At 51.3% G+C, this 19,698-nt stretch overlaps 1 protein-coding gene across 1 annotated transcript in view; it reads right to left on the bottom strand.

The window, feature by feature from the left end:
- Positions 1-1,460, bottom strand: part of Nlrp3 (NLR family pyrin domain containing 3) — a 34,839-nt gene extending 33,379 nt beyond the window's left edge. The window contains exon 1 of the mRNA XM_042669535.1: positions 1,338-1,460. The gene's annotated coding sequence lies outside the window, so the exon portion shown is untranslated. The remainder of the gene's footprint in view (positions 1-1,337) is intronic.
- Between the last annotated feature and the right edge of the window lie 18,238 nt (positions 1,461-19,698).

Genomic DNA, 19,698 nt, shown 5'->3' with positions numbered 1-19,698 from the left:
GTGGCTCACACCTGTAATCCTAGCTACTCAAGGAGGCTGAGATCTGAGGAGCGAGGTTCAAACCAGCCTGGGCAGGAAAGTCCGTGAGACTCTTCTCTCCAATTAACCACCAAAAAGCCAGAAGGAGAGGTATAGCTCAAGTGGTAGAGTGCCAGCCTTGGATGAAAAAGTCAGAAAAGTGTGCAAGACCTGGGTTCAAGCCTCAGTACTGGCACACATACAAAAAGAAAATTCAAAGGAAAAAATCCACTAACTAAAATGAATTACCAGCTTTCATTTTTGAAAAGCATACCAGAAAGCTCTCCATTGGCATGATCCATGAGTATGTCCTGAGCTATGAATGAAAAGTTTTCCTGTAGAAATAAATAATAAGCCCATAAATACAATTATATCACAGTGAACACAAACCTTCACATATCAATAAGAGAACTCTGGGTAACGGGGCTGTGACCACGAACAAGCTAGTCACTATTTCTCAACTTTGGCTTCCTCATTTATAACCTGAAAACAGAAGGGATTGCCTTCCAGTTCCTTCTCACTGAAAGCTATGGTTTCTTGCTATTTTTACCTGAAGGAAAAAAGAACAAAGGAAAGAGAAGGCTCAGAAATGAGTGACTACTTAGTAGAAGAGCAGTTTGTGGAGGGACAGAGAAGAGCGCAGCAGGGGATGTACAGATGACAGGATGGCTCCCTTTGTCCCTCTATCCGTCATTAACTAAAAGTGAAGTAAGAGAGAACTTGGTACATACAAGTGCATATAAACGTGCATCACATTAACCTCTCCCTGTAGAGTGTACAAATACAAAAAACATGACTCATATTAGTTTCTTGTATGGTGAGTGCTGCACTGATTATTCTCAACTGGACTACACAAAGCCCTGTGCAGCATGTATATTCCTTTTGCCATCTTTTGTATGTGTGTGTGCTAGTAACTGGGGCTTGAACTCAGGCCTCAGGCTCTTACTTGGCTTTTTTGCTCACAGCTGGTGTTTTATCATTTGACCCATGCCTCCAATATGATAATTTGCTGGTTAATTAGAGATAGAGTCTCTGAACTTTTCTGACTTAGCTAGTTTTAAACCTCAGTCCTCCAACCTCAGCCTCCTGAGTAGCTAGTCTGAGCCACCTGTACCCGGCTACATACTATCTTACGTAGCCACTGAGCAAGATTGACAGCCAAGATTGAGACCAGTGACATGGACCAGGTCTTTCACCCTACTTATTTAGGTGTTCCCTGAGAAACAAAAAAAAGCCACAACAATGAAACAAGATAGGTGATTAAAAGGCAAACACACTTTCTCCAGCACTTATTGCAAGATTTTCATTGCCATGCTCACCAATGTGGTCTTCCTGACATGACTGCAAATTCTACAGAGCTTTGTGTCTTTAAGTCTTCCATATCTTCTAGTGTTTGAATGGATGAATAAGCTGGTTCCGTGGGAACTGATCCCTTCATTTTACTGTTTGCAGCAAAAAAATAATATCAACTCACCAGGCACTAGTGGCTCGGGTCTGCAATCCTAGCTACGCAGGAGGTTGAGATCTTAGGATCAAGGTTTGGAGCCAGCCTGGACAGGAAAGTTCATGAAGACTCTTTTTTTTTTTTTTGGTCGGTTTTGGATCTTGAACTCTGGGCCTGGGCGCTGTCCCTCAGCTCTTCAGCTCAAGGCTAGCGCTTTACCACTTTAGCCAAAATGCCACTTCTGGTTTTCTGGTGGTTAACTGGAAATAAGCGTCTTAGAGACTTTCCAGCCCAGGCTGGCTTTGAACCGGAGTCCTCAAATCTCAGTCTCCTGAGTAGCTAGGATTACAGGTGTGAGCCACCAGCACCCAGCATCATGAGACTCTCATCTCCAATTAACCACCAGAAAACCCAAAGTGGTGCTGCTGTGGCTCAAAGTGGAAGAGCGCTAGCCTTGAGCAAAAAGAGCTCAGAGACACCACCCAGGCCTTGAGTTCAAGCCCCAGAACTGATAAAAACACAAAAATAAAAACAACATCAATCAAAGCTATAAATAACACTAATGGGAAGGAGAGAGCGTTAAAAGGGTTGATACTCGAAATCAGATGCCTCATTTGGTGTTCAAGTACCTCAAGCTCACCCTCCCCCATTCCTGGTCCATCTCCATTCTTGTCTCTCAACACTTGCCTCACGCCCCATCCCCAAGTCTACTCCTTCATGCATCTTAAGGGGCTACGATTCACTTCCTCATGTAAGGTTCATCTTTCTACATGCATCCTGCTTCTCTGGTCTGCTGAAGAGATGTGAGGAAAGTCGGCTGAAGTCCTGGGTGTGAGCTGTGTTTGTGCTCCTGCCCTTCTCCCACCCCACACCCCCAAAGACATGCACCCACATACAGGGAGCCCAAGAAATTATAAATAGAGTAGAACATTCTAAAATATCCTAATGTCTGCCATTGAAGGACAGACTTAGAGGCTAGGAGAAGACACTGCTAACCCGCTCAATGCTGCCCCCCATTCCTCCCCCAGGCCTGCTGCCTACCCTGCACCACAGAGCTGAACTTACCCAGACGCCAGCTTTAGGGACAGGCAGAGAGGAAATGGCACGAATTTATAGTGGCCACAGCCCCAGCAGGGGCAGGAAGGATGTGGCTTTTAGCCTGGAGTGAACAAGGTTGCATCACAAGCAAAGGCAGAGGCTAATAGTTCCCCATATGGCTGGATTTTCCAAACTGAATCAGTCTTATTACGCAGCTTGAGAAGGGGCTGGGTAGTAAGACACATACTCTAAGGAGCACCTCAGAGGTGCTCTTCTAGCTTTTCTTCTTCTAGCCCCTGAGTCTACCCTAAGCAGCAATGGGAAAGTGGAAAAACAGTGTTCAACCTGGTCTCCCATACTGAGCAGCTACGGAGAGCGGGGATGACCTTACTGAGGGGGAAGTGAGGCTAACCAGAAGGTCAGGGATTCTCAGTGGAGAGCTGAGAACAGGACCTGGCTTTCCAACCCCATATCCCATGTCCTTTCCCCAAATGGAGGACCATAGTTCAAAGCTCGCGTGAGTAGACAAGTCTGTGACTCTCCATCAGATGATTCTGAAGTCCCAAACTCCACCTAGTCCTGGAGCTTGAACTCAAGGCCTGAGTGCTGCCCCTGAGCTTCTTTGCTCAAGGCTATCTTGCTCTACTGGAGACAAAGCTTCACTTCTTGCTTTTTGGTGGTTAATTGTAAATAAGAGGCTCAAAGGTTTTTCTGTGAGCTGGCTTCAAACTGTAATCCTCAGATCTCAGTCTTCTGAGTAGCTAGGATTACAGGTATGACCCATCAGCACCTGGCATACTTCTTCATTTCTGGATTCATCTAATGGACTAATATTCACAAAGTACCTGTTGTGTCCCAGGCAAGAACTCAAAACCGGAAAGCCTTCTGCCTCATCCCAGAGAGCTGGGGAAGAAAGAGAGACAGAGACCTGCTTCCCTCTATTTTATGTGGCTGAAGGACCATAGACCGACAAATGCTCAAATTCAACAGGGTTCAGAACAGAGGCACACACTCAGCATCCTGAGTGAGACAAGGTGCCTGTAGGGAAAAGAATGAGTATGGTCTCAGCACAGGAAAGTTGGCAAAGGATCATCTCTGGACTTTGGTTTTCTTTATCTCGAAGTGGTAGCAATAATGGTAACTACCATAGCAAATTATCAGAAGCACTGACAGAATGGGCAATGTGAAGGCCCATAGAACATAACCTGGCACCAAGATGCCGGCACTTATATTATATGTACAGGGTAGTCTGACAAAGAGATGCTTTCTTATGCTGTGGTAAAGTCTCAGTGAATCATGACTGCATGTTAGGGGCAGAGGCAGGAACAGTGCAGACTTCAGATGCTGAAGTAAGACAGAAAGCAGGTCGAGAGGAAAGATGGGAGACCACTAGTCAGACCTCAGAACTACTTTGTAAATCAGGTTAACTGAGGTATAATCTACATGTTGTCAATATTTACACCTTCATGAAAATAGACACCTAGATCAATGATACAGAGTGGAATGGAAAGGGGACAGATAAACCCAAGCATAGATAGTCAACAGAAGATGAGACAAGGAAAGCCAATAAAGGAGTTTGGGGAAGCTGGATGTCCACAGGCAGAAGAGTAAAATGAGATGTGTCTTTGACCTCAAAGAAAAGTCAACTCAAAATGGTTAAAGACTTAAAATAGAAGATCTGGGGAGTGGTGGAAGAAGGGCTGGGAACAGGTGGCTTACACCTGTAATCCTGGTTCAGGAGGCTGAGATCTGAGAATTCAGATAGGAAGACAGCTAAACAGGAAAGTCCCTGAAATGCCTTTCTCCAATTTCTCCAAAAGTGGAGCTGTGGCTCAAGTGGCAGAGAGCTAGACTTGAGCCTAAAAACAGTTCAGGGACAACAGTTCAGGGCAAGGTGGGGGGAAAAAAGAGTTTCATTTCATTTCTGAAATGAAATTTCAGATGGCTTGCAACAGTGATCCTAGTTACTTAGGAGACTGAAACCTCAAGGTTCACAGCTAGCCCAAGTATAAAAGTCTTGAGATTCTTATCTACAATTAACCCGTAAAGCCAAAAGTGGAGTGGCAGAGCATGGCTCAAGGGTCAGAATGCCAGCCTTAGTGAAAAAGTCCTAGGACAGCTCAAGGCCCTGAATTCAAGCCCCTGTACTATCACATCACACACACACACACACACACACACACACACACACACACACACACACACACACACACACACGAAGGAATATAATTGCCTTTATTATGTATACAATACTCACTTCAATAGAGCACAGCAAACTGAAATCTTGAATGCTGGGTTCCAAACCTAAATGCCACATTCTTTAATTGAATAAACTAAAAGAAACAGACAAACACAGTAAGTCCACACTAAAAAAGCAATGACTAGTATAAGCTACAATGACAGCAACCTACTAAAGCCTGAGGGGAGGAAACTGGTCCTGAATAAGCCATTTCCACACTAAGGGTAGAATGGAGTGGAGCCACTGGAGTTTTCCTAACCCCAAAATACAGACACAAGCCGTGAAAGGGTGGGAGGAACTGATGCCAGAGCCATGAAACATCCTATTCAACGGTCCAAGCAGAGGCCCCACGAAACATTCTATTCAACGGTCCAAGCAGAGGCACCATGAAACTTTCTATTCAACAGTCCAAGCAGAGGAACCACGAAACATTCTATTCAACAGTCCAAGCAGAGGAACCACGAAACATTCTATTCAACGGTCCAAGCAGAGGCCCCACGAAACATTCTATTCAACGGTCCAAGCAGAGGCCCCACGAAACATTCTATTCAACGGTCCAAGCAGAGGAACCACGAAACATCCTATTCAACGGTCCAAGCAGAGGCCCCACGAAACATTCTATTCAACGGTCCAAGCAGAGGAACCACGAAACATCCTATTCAACGGTCCAAGCAGAGGCACCACGAAACATTCTATTCAACGGTCCACGCAGAGGAACCACGAAACATCCTATTCAACGGTCCAAGCAGAGGCCCCACGAAACATTCAACGGTCCAAGCAGAGGAACCACGAAACATTCTATTCAACGGTCCAAGCAGAGGAACCACGAAACATTCTATTCAACGGTCCAAGCAGAGGCCCCACTGGGACGGACCAGCTCGGCTGGAGCACTGGGACCGACGGGACAGGGATCTCGGGATAGGTGGACAAAGGAGTCGGTGAAGTGACAAACAGACAGACTCAAAAGAGTTGCATCTGAGTGTATCTTTATTGAGGAGAATTAACATTTTTATACAGTGTGTGATTGTGACATAGATTCTTTGTTTATTTAAGCACGTAATCAATTTTTTTTAAAGGCAAAGCATTGATGAATTACATGAAAATTAATGAGTATCCCACCAACTGTTTAAGCTAAGTGGTGCGAAACAAGTCTAACATATTGTTTAATAGAATACGTCATCTATTCAGCCTTTTTATGTTTAATAATTAACAAACCTAAGACAGGGCTGTACTTACATTATACTCTTTTTAATTTTATTTTTATCCAACTAATTTCATCTTTATAAGCTCCTGTATAAGGAAATGGTTCTTGGTTGGTTCAGGAAATATGTTACTAACTTTATATTTTGTGTGAAAACACCATCTATTCCCTATAACGTAAGTTGGACTAAACTTAATCATAACTGTTGGGAGAATCTTTCTTTTTCTTATATAATCAGAGGTCTCTTCTTTTTTAGAACTCTCTAAACTACTAGGATAACTCTTTCTAACTTAGTTTAATTTATTGATTTTGTCTGTTGGACATATCTGGAAATTTTAAGTCTCTATATTTACTATGCATGAGCTGCAAAACCGCTTGTAAAGTTGTAGGAGTTTCTGGAGGCAGCGTCACATCAGATGATAGATTGATTGGGGGATTGCCCACATTTAATCTTTGGCCTTAGTCTTTATTACTTAGAGAAGCCGTCTCTATTGGACTGGAAAAATACAACATGCTCTGTTCGCGGATCAATAGAAAAATAACCAAAATGAGAATAAAGGCAACGAATGTACAGCCAAGAAGAATATAGTAAGAATAAAGGTAGAGGCTATAAAGGTGCAGCCAAGTGTATGGGAAGCCTTGAACCAACACCCCTTTCCTGGGGGCATGCTTCCTTGAAGCTCTTTGTCCAACACAATCTCTCACGAAGACTCCGCAGAAGGTGGCGTGGCACCCACTGGTCACAGAAAGATGTCCACTCAGCTGGAAATACCAGGAACCACTGGAAGTGCAGAAACTTAAGCGTTTGACCTTGTTTCTCTGGCCAGAGACTATTCATTGAACTTGCAGTCCCTTATTCTGTTGTCAATGTCAAATCAGAAGCCATCTATCCACCACAGGCAGCTTTATGGAAGTGCTCCGCCCACCTGCGCCAGCCTCTCTTTGCTGAACCCAGCTAAGGATTCCTTGCAGACACATCTTCATGGCTGCTTTGCCTGCTGTGATCTCTGCTCCTTTCCAAACGCTTGCTTCAGCAGCTTCTTCTCCATTGTACCTCTCGGACTGGGTTCCAATGGTGGTTGGATACTGAGCTGCTTGTTAGAGGAGGAAACAAGAGTTATTGTATACGATGGCAGGCCTGAACTGGCCTGGAGGCAGGACAAACACTCTCCCAGGTGGGACTTGTCAGGACACAGGGCAGGCATCCTGCCACTGGGCCCTGGGTCACTGTGGTGAGCAGCAGTCACACTGGAACTTCTCTTTCTCAGAGAACAACGGGTTAAGTCTGACCAGATTGTCTTTTTTAGGGAATCCAGTTCTCCACCAACTCCTGGGAGATGCCTGGGGCTTGAGTCTATGAAAGGCTCCATTCCTGTCCATAACCTTTCATTCCAAAAGTTTCAACCAAGTGTATGTGGCGTGGCACACCACGAAACATTCTATTCAACGGTCCAAGCAGAGGCACCACGAAACATTCTATTCAACGGTCCAAGCAGAGGCACCACAAAACATTCTATTCAACGGTCCAAGCAGAGGAACCATGAAACATTCTATTCAACGGTCCAAGCAGAGGAACCACGAAACATTCTATTCAACGGTCCACGCAGAGGCCCACTGACCCTGCAGTGCACCCCTGAGCTTCATGGAGACCATGGCCCAGTCTCTCTTCCTAGACCTGACCCTTGGACAGCATGATGTCCTCAGCAGCCCCACCCGGGGCTGTGGGAGGAAGCATCCCTCTGTCTCTTGCACATTCCTTGGCCTGAGAGATTACAGTTATTTTTCACTACCCTGTCCAGGTTGGGAGCCACTTACCACATGTGGAATTCAAATTTCAGCTGATTTAAACTAATTAGTTCCAGTTTTATGTAGAACACTTTAAGGATGAACTAGCACAAGTGGGAAGTCACTAGAACCATGAGGATAACCAGGAAAATAACCCATCAATCATTGCACAGAGCTCTTAATCCCAGTCCCACAGCTCTGATCACCTGGAAGAGCGCAATATTGTTGAATCAGATATTTCGAAAGTTTAGAAAGTAGCAGTTCACGTCTGTAATCCTAACTACTCAGGGGGCTGAGATCTTGAGCATTAAGGTTGGAAGCCAGCCCAAGCAGGAAAGTTCTGTGAGAGTCTTATATCCAACTAGCCACTGAAGAGTCAAAAATAGATCTGTGGCTCAAGTGGTAGAGCACCAGCTTTGAGCAAAAAAAAATCTAAGGGACAGAGTCCAGGACCTTAGTTCAAGCTCCAGCATTGGCATGAAGAAAAAAAAAAGAGAACAGAAGAGAAGTTGCTGAAAATATATACAGTATTACTTGTTGTTGTTGTAGGGTTTTGGTTTTTTGGGGTTTTTTTGGTCGGTCATGGGGCTTGAACTCTGGGCTTGGGCGCTGTCCCTGCACTCTTCAGCTCAAGGCAAGTGCTCTACCACTTGAGCTACAACGCCACTTCTAATTTTCTAGTGGTTTATTGTAGATAAGAGTCTCACGGACTTTCCTGCCCAGGCTGGCTTTGAACTGTGATCCTCAGAGCTCAACCTCCTGAGTAGCTAGGATTACAGGCGTGAGCCACCAGTGCCAGGTTACTTGTCTTTAAAGTAGTTATTTGCAGACTATAATTTAGCCTGAAATAAGGGAGATCTATCACTTGTGCCAATTTGAATAACCTCAGGCTCATTATGTGAAAAAGAGGCTAGTGCAAACAAAGAGCTAGGAAGAACACTTAACCGTGGTAGTATACCACAAAGCAGATGGGAATTAATGTGCTATGGTTCCACTGTGGATTCCACAGTATAGAATGCAAAGAGATGGCAAATGTTTAAGAGGTGGAGGCCAGTGAAAGATGCTTATGTCACTGGGTGCCCAAAGAAGGTATTTTGGTAACCCTACTAGAACCCCTGATTTCCAAAGGGCAAGGCTCTTTAGAAGGGAAACTGTAACAGCTGCATTTGATCTGGTTTCTTAATATTTGCCTCTAGCAAGGTGGGATGGTGGCTTACTCCTGTAATTCTAGCTAAACAGGAGGCTGCAATTTGAGGATTGCAGTTCAAAGCCATCCCAGGCAGGAAAGGCTATGAGACCCTTATCTCCAATTAACCACCAGAAAAACTGGAAGTGGCACTGTGGCTTGAAGTGGTAGAGCACTAGCTTGAGCAAAGACATCAGGGACAGCGCCCAGACCCTGAATTCAAGTCCCACAACTGGCCAAAAAAAAAAAAAAAAAAAAGTTGGGGCTGGGAAGGTGGCTCAGTGGTAGAGCGCTTGCCTTGCATGCCTGAGGCCCTGGGTTCAATTCCTCATAAGCAGAAAAAGCCGGAAGTGGGGCTGAGGCTCAAGTGGTAGAGTGCTAGTCTACAGCTGAAGAGCTGAGGGACAGCGCCCAGGCCCAGAGTTCAGGCCCCACAACCAACAAAAAAAAAAAAAAGGAAAAGAAAAAAAGAAAGTGCCATGCACTGGTGGCTCAAGCCTGTCATCCTAGCTACTCAGGAAACAGATTTGAAGATTGCACCTCACAGCCAGTCTGTGCAAGAATACCCACCAGACTCTTACCTCAATTAACTTCTAGGAAATCCGAGGTGGAGCTGTGGCTCAAAGTGGAAGTGCACTAGTTCAAGCCCCATGACCAGCCAAAAAGAAAAACAAGATTATGAAGGTGAAACCTGGTGCTATTCATAATGTCATAAAGAAGAGAGTAGAGATGGCACAAGTTTATAATCTCAGCATTGGGGAGGACAAAGGAGGAAGATCATTAATTCCAGACCAGCCAGAGCTACAAAAGGAGACTGACATTATCAAAAAAAAAAATGCTGGGGACCAATGGCTCATCCCTGTAATCCTAGCTGCTCAGAAGGCTGAGATCTGAGGATCATGGTTCAAAACCAGTCCAGGCAGGGAAGTCCATGAGACTTTTATCCCCAATGAACCACCAGAAAACTGTAAGTGACACTATGGCTCAGGTGGTAGAGTGCTAGACTTGAGCTGAAGAGCTAAGGGACAGCACCCAGACCCAGAGTTCAAGCCCCATGACCAACTAAATAAATAAATATTTAAAAAGAAGGGAAGAAAAAAATGGAGGGAAGGAAAGAGGGAGTGAGGGAGAAGGAGAAAGGGAAGGGAAAAGAGAAACACTTGAATAAAGTTTGGCTAAGCAAAGAATTTTTGTGACCCTTGATGTCTCCTCTAAATCATCTAGAAGACACTGAAAAATTGAACCAAGGTCCTTATGTGTGCTGAGCAACACCCAGTCTCCCTCTTAATCATTTCCTTTTTCTTTTTTTTTTGGTTGGTTGTGAGGCTTGAACTCTGGGCTTGGGCGCTGTCCCTGTGCTCTTCAGCTCAACACGAGCACTCTACCAACTGAGCCACAGCACCACTTCTGGTTTTCTAGTGGTTTATTGGAGATAACAGTCTCACAGACTTTCCTGCCGGGGCTGGCTTTAAACTGGGATCCTCAGATCTCAGCCTCCCGAGTAGCTAGGATGACAGGTGTGAGCCACCAGCGCCCGGCCTCTTAATCATTTTCTATCTGTGGAATCTCATCCTCTCCACAGCTATAAATCTTATTGGCATCGGGCCCATTCTCTCTCCCCTACTACAATACCCTCCACTGTAATTATCCTGAATAAGTCATCTTGGCTATTTCAGTTAGAGTCTTTAATAACTGCTGGCACTCAGTCTGCTAGTGAGCTACCACTAATAATAGCAAAAGCCTCAAGATTGAGATGGTTTAAGTTTAGTATTAGTCAGCTAATTCCATCACTGCTTTTCCTCTATGCAGAAAAGTCAATGTTACTGAACTAGATTTTGAGTTTTCAGTAAAAGGGAGGTTCAGCTGACTATAGTTTTGTAACACTGCTTTGTCATTGCTTCTTTTTTTTAAGGCACTGAGATCCTCAGAACTGCTCCCCCTCCCCTAAAAAAAATAGAAGTGGCCTGAACCTGCTGTTACAATGTTTTTCCTGACTATATTCTGGTCACTTCTCCTTTCAGGAACTTAGGTCAGCTTTAGTTGCTGCTGTTCTAACCATGTGTAGAGCTGGATATCCAAACAGCTCTTAGGTCTCCTCTCGCTGCTTCTTTCCTTCCCCATAGCCCTCTCCTAGGATTCTAAGCATAGCCTAGCCTGACTGACAGGACCCACTGCTCCACATGCTGACCTGGTTGTTGAACTGAGCAGAGATTTTACCATTCTGGTCGTGACCTTTGATGCTCTCTGCTGCCCTTTACTGTACAAAGGTCTGCCCTATACCAGCTGCAGCAGATAATAGAAAGGCAAAGGACCAGAGGAGATAGCAGAGGAGTGCTGGAGGCTACAAATGGAGGCATGTCAAAGGATGAAGGGTAGTGGTGGGAATTCAGACTTCACGATTTGATTAAGTGAAGCTATCAGGATAAAAGTGAAGTATATTGGTGGAAAATAACCAAGTGCCAGTGGCTCACACCTATAACCCTAGTAAATCAGGAGGCTGAGATCTGAGGATCACAGTTCAAAGCCACAGGCAGGAAAGTCTGGGAAACTCTTCTATTTAACTAGCAAAAAGCTGGAAGTAGAGCTGTGTCTCAAGTGGTAGAGCACTAACTAGCCTTGAGCAAAAGCCTCAGGACCAGCACACACACACAAAAGAAGCAAATGTATTTATCTAGATGTCATCTAACATAATGAAATACGGAAACCAGGTGCTAGTAGCTCACGTTTGTAATCCTAGCTACCCAAGAAGCTGAGATCTAAGGGTCAAGAATTAAAGTCACGCAAAAAGCAGAAGTAGAATTGTGGCTCAAGTGGTAGTGTTCTAGCCTTGAGCAAAAAGAGCTCGGCCAGAGTTCAAGCCCCAAAACCAGCATACACACATGCGCTGGGCACCAGTGGCTCATACCTGTAATCCTACTCAGGAGGCTGAGATCTGAGGATCACGGTTCAAAGACAGTCCCTGCAGGAAAGTCTGTGAGACTCTTATCTCCAATGAACCACTAGAAAACCAGAAGTGGTGCTGTGGCTCAAGTGCTAGAGCGCTAGCCTTGAGCTGAAGAGCTGAGGGACAGCACCCAGGCCCAGAGTTCAAGCCCCACTGTGGGGCACATGGACAGCAAAGATGGCGCTGAGAGGAAGTTGAGTGGGCAGAGTTGTTTATGTTAAAATCTGATTGGATACCATCAGGCAAAGTGATGTCAGTGCGAGAATGGCTCGTGAATGGCAGGGAAAGTTCAGAAGCACTAGGGCCAAATAAACCCCGGGCCCAGGTGAAAAGCGCATGATAGGGTGACCTTTACAGTGATTGGTTGGTTGCTTTTCCTCCCCTCCTATACCAGGCGTCTTGCTTTAAAAAGGCTTGCTGTGTGATAATAGAGTTCTTGCTTGACTTTACTCCCCACTGAGGCTGATGTCTGATTGTCTCCTTCTTGCAAAACTTAATGTTTTTGTTTTCTTCCCCTTTTGTTTGTTTATACATCTTTGGGAGTGTAAGGAGAGGGACAGAAATAGAGGAAAAAAGGGTAAACAGCTGTTGTAGAGATACTCACTAGAGCTGGCAATGGTGGCTCACGCCTGTCATCCTAGCTACTCAGGAGGTTGAGTTCTGAGGATCACGGTTCAAAACCAGCCCGGGCAGGAAAGTCTGTGAGACTCTTCAATAAACCACTAGAACACCGGAAGTGGCACTGTGGCTCAAGCAGTAGAGTGATGGGAGGAGGGAGGATGGGGGCAGGAGGAGGGGGACTGGGTGGGGGAGGAGGGAGATGGGGCAGGAGGAGGGGGGACTGGGTGGGGGAGGAGGGAGGATGGGGGCAGGAGGAGGGGGGACTGGGTGGGGGAGGAGGGGAGGATGGGGGCAGGAGGGAGGGGGGACTGGGGTGGGGAGGAGGGAGGATGGGGGCAGGAGGAGGGGGGACTGGGTGGGGAGGAGGGAGGATGGGGCAGGAGGAGGGGGACTGGGTGGGGGGGAGGAGGGAGGGATGGGGCAGGAGGGAGGGGGACTGGGTGGGGAGGAGGGAGGATGGGGGCAGGAGGAGGGGGACTGGGTGGGGGAGGAGGGAGGATGGGGCAGGAGGAGGGGGACTGGGTGGGGAGGATGGAGGATGGGGGCAGGAGGAGGGGGGACTGGGTGGGGAGGAGGGAGGATGGGGCAGGGAGGGGAGGTCGGGGCGGGGAGGAGGAGGGAGGATGAGGGGAGGAGGGGAGGTCAGGCAGGGAGGGATGGGGGAGGGGGGAGGATGGGGGGAGAGGAGGGGAGGGAGGGGGGGGAGGAGGGGAGGATGAGGGGGAGGAGGGGAGGTCGGGCGGAGAGGAGGGGCTGGGAAGGGAGGAAGGAAGAAGGAACAGGCCGCCTTCCTCCTCCCCCGGCTCTGCAGGAGGGCCGGCCTCCACCCCGGGTGCGGCCCCGCGCGGCGGGGAAGGCGCTTGGATCCCAAGTGCCGGGGCAGCGGCTCCCACGGCGTCCCCGTTGGGGGCGCAGGGCGGCTGGCACCGCACCGCGGGGGCCGGGCTGGCCCGGGTCAGCTCCGTCCACCCGTCCACTCCATCCGCTCCGTCCTCCCCGTCCCCCTCCTCCCCTCCTCCCCATCACCCTCCTCCCCCGTCCCCCCCTCCGTCCTCCCCGTCCCCCCGTCCTCCCCGTCCCCCCCTCCTCCCCATCACCCTCCTCCCCGTCCCCCCCTCCTCCCCGGTCCCCCCGTCCTCCCCGTCCCCCCCCTCCTCCCCATCACCCTCCTCCCCGAGTCCCCCCCTCCTCCCCGTCCCCCCCCTCCTCCCCGTCCTCCCCTCCTCCCCCCATCACCCTCCTCCCCGTCCCCCCCTCCTCCCCGTCCCCCCTTCTCCCCGTTCCCCCCCCCCGTCCTCCCCATCCACCCATCCACGCCATCCGCTCCGTCCTCCCCGTCCCCCCTCCTCCCCCTCCTCCCCATCCCCCCCCTCCTCCTGTCCCCCTCCTCCCCGTCCCCCTCCTCCCCGTCCCCCCTCCTCCCCGTCCCCCCGTCCTCCCCGTCCCCCCTCCTCCCCGTCCCCCCTCCTCCCCGTCCCCCCCCTCCTCCCCGTCCCCCCTCCTCCCCGTCCCCCTCCTCCCCGTCCCCCCGTCCTCCCCGTCCCCCCTCTCCCCGTCCCCCCCTCCTCCCCGTCCCCTTCCTCCCCGTCCCCCCCCCTCCTCCCCGTCCCCCTCCTCCCGTCCCCCCCCGTCCTCCACCCGTCTCCCCCTCCCTCCCTGTCCCCCCTCCTCCTCGTCCCCCCTCCCCCCCCCCCCCGGTCCTCCCCGTCCCGCCGCAGCGCGCGGACACCGCGTCTGGCCGCACCGGGCCGGCCTGGCGCCCGCGGCCGCCTTGGGCGGGCTTCGCGCCCTCTGCTGGTCACGGCCGAGTGAACCGGGAGCGGCTGCGGTCGGCGCGGCCGGCGCTGGGGAGAAAGCGCGCGGCGGAGCCTGGCGGGCGCGGCTCGGCCCCACGGCGGCCCCGAGGCGCGGGAGAACCGCCGCCGCGGCCTGCGGTCGCCGCCAGCCTCCTCAGAGCACCTGCGGCTCCGCCGCCGCCCCGCGCCCGCGCCCGCGCCCGCCCGCCCCGCCCCGCCCCGCGCCCGCCCCGCCCCGCCCCGCCCCGCGCCCGCCCCCGCCCCGCGCCCGCGCCCGCCCCTCCCCGCCCCACCCCGCCCCGCGCCCGCCCCGCGCCCGCCCCGCGCCCGCCCCGCCCCGCGCCCGCCCCCGCGCCCGCCCCCGCGCCCGCCCCCGCCCCGCCCCGCGCCCGCCCCGCGCCCGCCCCCGCCCCCGCGCCCGCCCCCGCGCCCGCCCCGCGCCCGCCCCCGCGCCCGCGCTCGCCCCGCGCCCGCCCCCTCGCCCACCCCCGCCCCGCGCCGCCCCCTCGCCCGCCCCGCGCCCGCCCCGCGCCCGCCCCCGCGCCCGCCCCGCGCCCGCCCCGCGCCCGCCCGTCCCGCCCCGCGCCCGCCCCGCCCCCTCGCCCGCCCCGCGCCCGCACCCGCCCCCTCGCCCGCCCCGCGCCCGCACCCGCCCCCTCGCCCGCCCCGCGCCCGCGCTCGCCCCGCGCCCGCCCCCCCTCGCCCGCCCCGCGCCCCGCCCCGCGCCCCGCCTCGCGCCCGCGCCCCGCCCCCCTCGCCCGCCCCCCGCGCCCGCCCCGCACCCGCCCCCGCGCCCGCCGCGCGCCCGCCCGCGCCCGCCCCGCGCCCGCACCCGCCCCCCTCGCCCGCCCCGCCCCGCCCCCCGCGCCCGCCCCGCACCCGCCCCCGCGCCCGCCCCGCGCCCCGCGCCCGCCCCGCACCCGCCCCCGCGCCCGCCCCGCGCCCGCACCCGCCCCCTCGCCCGCCCCGCCCCCCGCGCCCGCCCCGCACCCGCCCCCGCGCCCGCCCCGCGCCCCGCGCCCGCCCCGCACCCGCCCCCGCGCCCGCCCCGCGCCCGCACCCGCCCCCTCGCCCGCCCCGCCCCCCGCGCCCGCCCCGCGCCCGCACCCGCCCCCCGCGCCCGCCCCGCGCCCGCCCGTCTCGCCCCCGCCCCCTCGCCCGCCCCGCGCCCGCCCCCCTCGCCCGCCCCCCGCGCCCGCCCCGCCCCCGTGCCCGCCCCGCGCCCGCCCCGCGCCCGCCCCGCGCCCGGCGTCAAGGCCCAGCATCTCTAAGGCAGGAAGAGAACCAAGCATGCACACTCACGAATGCGCACACTCACACATGTGCACTCACACATGCGCACACATGGACACACGCGCACTCACGCTCACACACGCGCACACATGTGTGCACACATGCACACTCACGCTCACACATGCGCACTCACGCGCAGCGCAGTGGCGGGTGTGGCCTCGCCCGCCCCCTCCCGAGCCGGGCCGCGGCCCGTCGGCGTGCCGCCCACCCGCCTGGGAAAGCCCGCTCCCGGCGTGGCAGCCCTCCATCGGGGCTGTAAGACCGACGGGGGTTCACCACAGCCCGTCCATCAAGCTGTAAGATGGACAGGGGTTCACCACAGCGTAGCACTGAGGTCACTTTGTCATTTGATGCAGACGAGGGTCTAGAAGTCAGGGCTCTTCACTTAGGGTGCTTGACTTCCAGTGCAGAACAAAAATTTCTGGACAAGACTCAACGGTAAGGAAACCTGGGGGGGCCTTAAAAGTAAGCAAGCAGACAAGTGGAAAGGCCAGCGCTTCCAACGCTGGTGTGCTCAGAGGGAGGAACACACACAACTCCAGGGATCGCAGGGTATTTATATGGTAAAGACAGAGGTTCCCGGGCTGGCAAGGTGGCTCAGTGGTAGAGCACTTGTCTTGCATGCCTGAGGCCCTGGGTTCGATTCCTAAGCACTACATAAGCAAAAAGAAAAAAAAACAGAAGTGGTGCTGTGGCTCAAGTGGTAGAGCGCTAGCCTTGAGCTGAAGAGCTGAGGGACAGCGCCCAGGCCCAGAGTTCAGGCCCCACAACTGGACCCAAAAACAAAAGACAGAGGTTCTGACTTTAAAGTTAGGCAAAGATAGTGTTACTTCTTGAGTTTCTGGATGTTTGAGGCATTTTTTCCAGGTAAGAATGCATCCTGCCATAAAACAGACGCTTCTCCTGGAGATAGCCAGTTATCTGCATTTTGGGTAAGAGATTGCTTAAGTTTTGGGGAAGCACTTTTCTTTGGAAGGCATACATCCTGCCAGGCAAAAAATTCTTTGGGTGAGAAATGCAACCTCTGGGAAGGAATGCATCCTGTTGTCTCCCTTTGAAGCAATAAATACCATGTTTCTGAGTTGCCTTCACCAGGCCTCATTTCCCCTAAATGACTTTGGTCCCTTCATCTTAAGAAAAGTAAATGAATTAGTATCTCCTGTATTTGCTGTAAGCTTACCATATGTGTTCTCTTTGTCTGTCCTGGTTCAATTTGATAGCCTAGGCTGTTAGAAAGAGTTCTTTATTCCAATTGTATGTGGGGGCGTGCATGGGGGGGGGTCCACGTGCACACATGTGCGCATGCGTGCACACACACACACACACACACACACACACACACACTGACGTTAAGCACTGAGAGGGGACTGGAGCTGGTACAGCTTCTTTCCAGGCTTTGCTTTTGTTTTAGGGATTTTAGGGGGAAAAAAAAAAACCCTCTAAACAAGGTTAACTCGACCTAGGCTCCAACCAGCTCAGTTCTTGGAATGGAAAGAATGCCTCTAGGTCCCCCTCCCCTTAACAACTTAACCCACCTTCATTGTTCTGTTAAGGACTGACCAATTAAACAGATAGCCAGTAATTTGGCTCACACTGGCAACTTCAGGAGCTTACCATAAACTCCGCCTTCACGTGCTTATGTTAAACTCCACTAAACTCCTCCTTTGTGTATGCTTACCGAAAGCTCTGTCTTACTGTTGAATTCGTGAGTCATTTAAACCAAAAGTGATAGGCTGGTTTAAACTGCCATTATGTGACAAAGTGTAACCTCATTGGCCACCTGCGTGTGGTCTAGTATGACTGTGCAATCTTTTGGGTGTGTGACAATCTCATGGGTCACCTGCGTGACCAGGCTTGACCTTGTGAATTTTGCCTTTAAAAACCTAAGTGGGGGGGGGGGGGGCTGGGAAGGTGGCTCAGTGGTAGATCGCTTGCCTTGCATGCACGATGCCCTGGGTTCGATTTCTCAGCACCACGTAAGAAAAAAGCTGGAAGTGGCGCTGTGGCTCAAGTGGTAGAATGCTAGCCTTGAGCTGAAGAGCTGAGGGACAGCACCCAGGCCCAGAGTTCAGGCCCCATGACCGGAGCCCCCCCTGCCCCCCCCAAAAAAATCTAAGTACGTTGGCCACTCAGGGTCGCAGTATCAGCTCCCGAAGGAACCTTCTCAATAAAAGTTGCTTCTTTAGTAACTCGCTCCGCAGGACTAGGTGGGCTTACTTGCCTGGGTCTTCCTACTACAACACACAAACACATTTACCAGTCCTGGGGCTTGACCTTAGTCTAATACTATCTTTAAGCTTCTTTTGCTCAAATTTAGTTCTCTACCACTTGAGCCATAGCTCTACTTCCACCTTTTTTGGTAGTTTATTGGAGGTAAGCATTTTACTGCACGTTAGGACCCAGTCCTAACACTTTGACCTTTTATTAGAAGTATTCTGAAAGGAAAAGTGTCCAAACTTGGATACCTTTTCTCCAAAGAAAATAGGGATTCAGCTCCTAAATTGCATAACTAGAATATTTACTAAATGTGCTAAATTTTTTCAAGCCCTTTCTTTTTCTTAACAAAATTTACAAGCATCCTGGGATAATTGTTTACATGCAATGAAAGTCCCTATTTATATTAATCATTTGAAAATATCAAGTTCATTTAATAAACTATTGAGATTTATTAGACTGCCAGAGAACCACAGACATCCAGGTACAGAGAACAAAGAAAGGTTTAATGCCAGGAAGGGGGCCGGCCAGACCCCTTCTCACAAAGTGAGAAGCGCCGGCTATTGTCTGGGGTGACCTGTGTAACCTAGGAGGTTTAGGAGGGGCTAGAAGGGGCTAGGAGGCAGAGACCCTTGTGTGGACATGTGGGCCAGGGGCTTCATTGTGGCAGACTAGGTTTTATGGCTGCTGTCCAAATAGTAGATAAAGTGCCCTGTAGCTGCCCAGACCTGAAGGTCACTTTAAGGGCTCTTGTTGCTTTATATGGTGGTAGCTGCCCCAGAGTGTCATCCCAAGGTAGAGGGGATTGGAAGTTGATTATTTACTGCCTTTACTAAGCGGGCCCAGTGTTGCCTTGGAAGAGAGCATGCTAAACCATGGAGAAGGGAAGGAGTATACTAAGCTAAGGGAAGGGAGCTCATTTTGCTAACAACTATTTTGTTATTCGGGAATTCAGTTGCAAGAAACAGTGTTAGGAAAACAGAGAACAGGAAAAGAATAGGCCAGGCTTGGTCATCAACAGAATATGACTCTTTTGTTGTTGTTGTTATTGGTCATGGGACTTGAGCTCTGGGCCTAGGTGCTGTCCCTCAACTCTTCAGCTCAAGGCTAGCGCCCTATCACTTGAGCCACAGCACCAATTCCGACTTTTTCTGCTTATGTGGTGCTGAGGAACCGAACTCAGGGCCTCATGCATGCAAGGCAAGCACTCTACCACTGAGCCACCTTCCCAGTGCCCAGACTAGGGTTCTTTATTACCAGTGATTAACTCAGACCTTCCTGTGGGTTTGGAGGTTGTCCAAGGGAGTGGATTTTGAGATGGGCTTATTTATACAGGGCTTAACAAGGAAGCAAAAAACAAAATATGGGCTATGGTCTCTTGGAAGCCAAGGACAGTTTTCTTGGCCAGCCCCAGAATGCATGAAGCCCTGGGTTCGATTCCTCAGAACCACATAAACACAAAAAACCAGAAATGGTGCTGTGACTCAAGTGGTAGAGTGCCTAGCCTTAGGCAAAGAAGCTCAGGGACAATGTCCAGGCCCTGAGTTCAAGCCCCAGGACTGACAAAAAGAAAAAGGAAATTGAGCCATAGCAGTAGTAAAGAAAGGGGGGTGGGGGAGGCTGGGAAGGGATGTGAAGGGTAAACAAAGGAGAAGGCTGCAATGCTTGATAAGAAATGTACTCATTATCTTGCCCATGTATTTGTAATCCGTCTGTATAGTATGTTCACAATAAAAAATAAAAATAAAAAAGGGCAGAGAAATCCACCATTTTGTGTGGAATTCAGGAAATGTTCCAGTTTTTTATTTCTCTCTACTTCCTTTAGTTATGCTAAAATCTCCTTTGACACAGTAAAAGCCTAGGAATTCTTCTTGAATGGTTAGTCACAGAAACAATGAAAGGCATTTAGAGTAGGCCTG

Source organism: Dipodomys spectabilis, unplaced genomic scaffold, assembly GCF_019054845.1.
Source record: "Dipodomys spectabilis isolate Male_0828 unplaced genomic scaffold, ASM1905484v1 ptg000496l, whole genome shotgun sequence".
Classification (NCBI taxonomy): Eukaryota; Metazoa; Chordata; class Mammalia; order Rodentia; family Heteromyidae; genus Dipodomys; species Dipodomys spectabilis.
The sequence above is the reverse complement of the archived record's forward strand: the minus strand, read 5'-3'. Positions and strand labels throughout refer to the sequence as shown.